Here is a 6,154-nt window from a genome sequence, read left to right as displayed (position 1 = left end):
GGGAGGGGAGGCGCGGCGGGCAGGGCCGGCCTCGCCGCGCTTTGTCTGCGGAGCTGCTCGGCTCTCCAGCCGAGCTGCGGGGTGGTGGCCGTTCTCCGCCGGCCCCTTCCTGCCGCGGCCGGACTCGGAACGCGGTGAGCCTGCTCGGTGATCCGCCGCTGGGGGCGAGTGCCCTGCCGGGGGGGGGGGGGACGATGGGACGGCATCGGGTCGTGTGGGCATCCTTTTTTAGCGAACAGACGGCTAAGGATACGCTTATAGTGCTATGGAGTGTTCGGTGCGCTGAAGACTAGGTATGTATTTGCAGATAGAGTATTTGCAACTTTAGCCTGTGCCAGTTGCGCTAATGAAGATATCGTGACTCTCCAGAGTATGCATCGTAGCATAGATCCCAGCTTGGCATTTATGAAGTTACAGCTTGCTATCTGAGCGTTGCGGTAGGCCTGTCATTACTGTGTTTTGCAAGCTGCTTTAACCATATTACTTAGGAAGAAATACAGACGCGTTCTGAGTAACTATCACAAAACAGTGGTGAAGTCTTCATGCTCTGCTTCACTAGAGGTAACTGAGTGCTTAAATAGGAGTGAGCACAAACTAGCCTTTGTTCTTTATCCCTTCTAGGACAGTTGGAGAACAGAAGTAATTCTCACCAAAAACCTGTCTTTTTTACAGTCATCAGACACTGGTCTTATGCCTAGTGACTTCATCAAGACTATAAATTTGGACATGATTTGGCATAAAATCCCAAGAGGTTCTCTTTCATTTGATTTACTCATTATGCTTTGCTGACTGTTAATGCCTTTTCAATTTGAAAGGTGGTGTGCTGTCTTTATCAAATAATGCTTTATCAGGTACTCTGATTGTCATGATAATCCTGTGACAATCATATGTTGCCTGTCCAGAAGGGGAAAACTTGCTTTAATTTTGACTGAGCTATGTGTTTGACTGCAGTTGAGACTGCATGTCATCTGCAGCCCATCCATCAATTGATTTGATTGGCTATGAGCTAATTTACCGAGGCCAGCTATGCCAGCTGTGTTGTATAAGCTCCAGCACCTTCATAACAGAGGGTGGGAAGAAAGTGGATGTACAGATAACAGCAGAAGTCTGAAAAAACATGTCATTTTTGCAGTAGAATTTGTCCAGCTTCTGACTTTGCTGGAAATGGTTTACATTTTATTTGTGTTTCAGTAGTGACTCGGGAGTGGTGGGAGAAAGAGCTGCTAAATCACAGGTGAAATCTCATGTTTACTCAGTGAACCTTTTCTTGAAAGTACTTTCAAAACCTAGAGCTTATCGAAGCATTTTTCCGCGGTGTGAAATGTTCCTTCTGAACACTCGAGGCTAATTTGAGAATAGCACAGGTAATTAGCCGTTTCTAAAACTTGAGATGTCCTTCCATTGCAAACACTCATATCCCATGCTGTTATCCAGCATCCTTGAATGCTAAAGTTCTTGAAACTGAAGAATATAGTATTTTGCGTTTTTCTGGGTCACTTTGTGCTGTGTTTTTCTTCCTCTAAACAAATTGCCACAACATAAAATACTTCCTTTTTTGCTTCAAATCATTTGAAGCAAGTAGTTTTTCTTTTATTTACAGTTTTTCAGTTTAAGCTGTGTCTCTTGATGCACATTGGGTTAGGCTCAGATGAAGTTTCTGTAGAAAGGTGGCTCTAAGACAGGAAAAATGTACGCAAAACCAATAATAAATTATTTCATTGGGTATTATGCTTTTTTCCAGTCACTGCTCCACTGGCAACTCAGAAGAACGTTGCTGGTTGCCATTTTAGATTAAATTTGTGTTTAGAAGCACAGTTGCACAGTCATACCCATCCGACATGGAAGTATGGACTGCTTCTGAAATCTGTCTCAGCCTGCTCCTTCTCTATATTAGCGCATAGGAAAATAATTTCCCAGAGCTGATTTGTACAGCGGGTCCTGGCAGTTGTGTGTGTGAGGGACATGATTATGGTGGAGGGCAGGACTTTGTCTTTTGGCAGCAGTCTGCTGCTGTGTTTTTATGACTGTGGAAGACCCCCTCAGGTTCAGGATGCTTGGCCTGGACTTTCCACCCTCAGAAGCTGGTGCTTTGCTTTTGTGAAGCTCAGCATTATAGATGCAAGATCTGTTTTATTTCTGTTTATTTAAGCATGCTATTAATAAGAAAGAACTCTACCCAGTTTAGAATGATTCTTTCCATAATGTGGAGAGTTGTATGTGTATTAGTTGGCTTGTGGAGCTGCATTAGTGACATTTAAAAAGCTAAATAATATTTCCAGTGTTGCAGTTGCATTTTCTCTCTCTGTGCAAGTTTAAATGTTAAGTGAAATGGGAAAGTAGGTTTCTGTGTGACGTAAGTTTCTTCTAAAATTTACTTTTATTGCTTTTTTTTAAAGTCTGTTCCTTTATTATTTCATTTGTATTGTTATATTACTAGATTGATACTGAGAGTCAAATTTATAACTTTTAAAGTTTTGTAAAAGTAATCAGTGCACACTTGTCATTACAAGTGACAAATTTGATGTTAAATCTAAAGTTATTAGCTCAGCGTTTGTTACTTTGCAGCCTGTGTGCTGTTTTTCAATTTTCATTAAATTTACTGGTGAAAACACTTAAAGCAATAGACTGACTGTGCCTGAAAATGTAGTGCTCTCTAAGGTGAGTAAGGTGAGTTTAAAAATCTGTTTCTGAGTAGTCCACCATATGCTGAATCTCAGGACCATTTTTGATGGGTTGATATGTGCTTGTTTCTTTCACTACTGCATGGTAAGAAAAAAGCTATTACATTGGCATGTTTGTTGCTCTCCGTTTTGCTTAAAGGAGATGAAGGAGGGGATCCAAGCACTGAATTCCTGACTTCATATAAGCTGGAGCAGTCCAGTGGTGGCATTTGATTGGCTTCTCTCCAGTCTGTTGTTTTTTCTGGGAGGATGCCGGCGACAGCTGCTTGAGCCGACTAAATGCGACTTCCCACACTTGTTCATAGCCCATCCCAGTGGGTCAGGACTGCTGCTGCCTAAGGAGTAAAGGGCAGAGAGGCAGCTGTGCCTGAGGGCAGATGTCCAGCTCTTTGTGGTAGGTAATGGCAGTGCTTACCCAGACCCAGTCTTCTCCTTCAGCCTGTGCTCTAGCAGCCGGGGAAGGCTGGTTGTGGTTGGAAGGGGATGAGTGGCTGCTTGGTCAGGAAATAGCCTGCAGTCTCCAACCCATAGCTTTCCCTTGCAGATGCCAAGTAGGGACTACTGTGATTAAGCATTTAGACTCTTAGAGTCTGGGTGTGCCCTCAAGGTTTCATAAGAATAAGGCTCACCGTATAGGATCTTCTGCTGAGAGCTGAGATCTGTGCTGTAACAGGATTTGTCCCTGGACCCTTCGCTGGCACTGATAATGTCTGAGACACCCCAAACAGTGCAAGTGTTCTAGTTTGGCATTTTATATAGTAACATGACTGTTGAAAGCAAGTCCTTATGCTTGCTTTGACAGAATTTCTGAGTAAGCTAATGCCCAGTCTTATTTTTTTTTCCTAATAGTGTAGAAAATTATTTCAGTTTTGAAAACAAAAAATAACATTAATGTGAATCTTCCTTTCCCTCTAGTGTTCATCTTTGTCTTGCCTCACTGGATGTGTGCAGCAGCTTCCTTACTTTGGCAGCCATTTTCTTAAGCTTCATTTGAGAGAGGCTTCTGCGTTTTTGGAACACTTCAGCTTTTTTGGGTCTGTCTAACAGAACGAAGAATTAATTTTACAGGACTGTTCTTAAATCAGCAAGTTGGAAACTATTAAAGATTGAAATGCAAAACTGATATTAATGTATATTCTTTTAAGAAGTTGTTTGTCTCCAGTAGCCATTAAAACACAGTGATAAATATGACTTTGCATTGAACTGCTGTGTTTCACTAGGCATAATTTCACCTCTGTTAAGTGATCTAATTTTGACATTTAATACACTGTGTAACTGTGGCCAAGGTATTTACTTTTTCAAAGGCAATTATGGTTTTTGGTTTTGATTAGTGTTTATGTTTGGGGGAAGAAATTGAAATTAAATGTTTTACTTAAGGAAAAATTCTGAAAGCTAAGTTTAGGCTGATATGATAGGGGAAGTGCACTATCAAAATCTACTTCCTTTAAAGGTGAAATACGTGTAGACAGGAGTTTGAGTGTTTCAGACTAGTTTCTTCAGCATCATAGAAAAGGGTGTAAAATCTGTTAGTTCTATAGTTTTTGTAGAATTCTTCCATTTTTAACTTCAATTGCAGAAACTAGATTGATCTAGTAAGTGAATTGGTTGAAATTGTGGGAAGATGAATGTATTTTGCCTGCACATGCACAGCTGATTTGGTTATTATCAAAAGCAGTTGCGTTTCAGTAAAATAGTTCCAGGAATATGTTAAACAGTTGAGAGAGTGAGAAGTGGGCTTACTTTTAAAGAAATTCTGGGGGGCAGGGGGCAGAGTAGGAATCAATATATTATAAATGAAGTTTATTATCAAAATTGTTTTTATCACATTATTGTTAGCCAAGTAATATTCTGATAAGCAAGCAGATTTAGATTGGGATTACTTTGTCCACTTACATTTGGGTAGTAGAGTATGTAAGTCCAGAATTTTCTGGGGGGTCACTGGTGCAAAGCAGTCTTGGTTTAAGGCTAGTGTGAGAAGGCTAGTCTTTGCTTGACTGCCTGCTTACAGTCATCATGGTGCTTGTAGCCTGATGCAGCAGAATAGTGAGTTTATGATGCCAAGCACAATTGTGTAACGTGTACACAGATTTTGCAGGTCACATGCTTTCTGGTGGCTTTAATTGATCTTAAAGCTCATTAACAAAAGACCAGATAATGTATCTGGAAGTCAGATCGATCAAATAGTGCTGCTTATTTGCCTTCGATTTTGTTGTGTTTCCATCTTCATTACAAGGGAAGCTCTCATAGATTTTTCTGGATAATCATCGCAACTGAGTGCCTCTTTAAAGTGCCTGTACATTAACGCTCACAGTATGGGAACAAACGGGAGGAATTGAGTGCTGCATGTAGTTGCAGGGCTAGGATCTTGTTGGGATCATGCGTAGGTGGTAGGACAGCTCACAGGACTGCAGTGTTGTGGTGGATGAATACAGGCTCTACAGGAAGAACCAGCTGTACGGCAAGGGGGGAAGTTGCCCTTTATGTGGGAAAACAGCAAGAATGCATAGAGCTTTGCTGTGGAGCCCCCTGGGAGCTTATGGATCAGGGTTAGCAGGCAGACCAGTGTGGGAAATACTGTTGTGGTTGTCTGCTATGACCCACCTGATCAGGAAGAAGATGAAGCCTCCTTCAAATAATTGGAAGGAGCCTTGTATTCGCAGGCCCTGGTCCTCATGAGATACTTTAACTACCTGATGACCTGCTGGAGGGACAAATCAGCAAGGCACAAGCAATCTAGGAGGCTTCTGGTATGCACTGATGACAAATTCCTGACCCAGGTGATCAAGGAGCTGACAAGGGGAGGCACTCCTGCTGGAATTCATACCTACAAACGTGAGATGTGAAGGTCAGAAGCAGCCTTAACTGCAGTGACCATGGGATGGTTGAATTCAGGATCCTGAGAGGAGGGAGCTGGGCAAATAAGCAGGATCTCAACCCTGGACTTAAGGAGAGCAGCCTTTGACTTGTTTAGGGATCTGCTTGGAAGAATCTTACGAGCTAAGGCCCTAGGGGGAGTCCAGGAGAGCTGGTTATTTTTAAGGACCTGTAGTGTGATGTTGGCATGTTTTAACATTAAAACTTACACTTCATATGAGGAAGGGAGGAAAGAAGGACGGTTCTAGAAAAGGGGAGTACACCATGATGTGAGTTGTATGTGTGCTGCTATTACAGCCATTCTTGACTGCATGCAATTCATTTCTCAGTCACAAAAAAAACTTCTTCACAGAATCCTCCTCCAGGTTGTCACTTTGAGGCAATGGGACTTTCCTTGTTATGTTATTTTCAAGGAAGTAGTACCACACTCACCATCATCAGACTCGTGTTCAATGCAATAACAGTAATTTTGACAAATATAATGCGTTTGCATTGCCAGGCTGAAGAGCTGACTTAAAAACACGCAGAGGTACTATGAAAGGCATACTCAAGCTTTTCAGCTTGAAGGAATGGAAGTTATGCTGCTTTTTGTTATCTTT

Source organism: Haliaeetus leucocephalus, unplaced genomic scaffold, assembly GCF_000737465.1.
Source record: "Haliaeetus leucocephalus isolate CR32 unplaced genomic scaffold, Haliaeetus_leucocephalus-4.0 Scaffold506, whole genome shotgun sequence".
Taxonomy (NCBI): Eukaryota; Metazoa; Chordata; class Aves; order Accipitriformes; family Accipitridae; genus Haliaeetus; species Haliaeetus leucocephalus.
Note: the sequence above shows the minus strand (reverse complement) of the source record.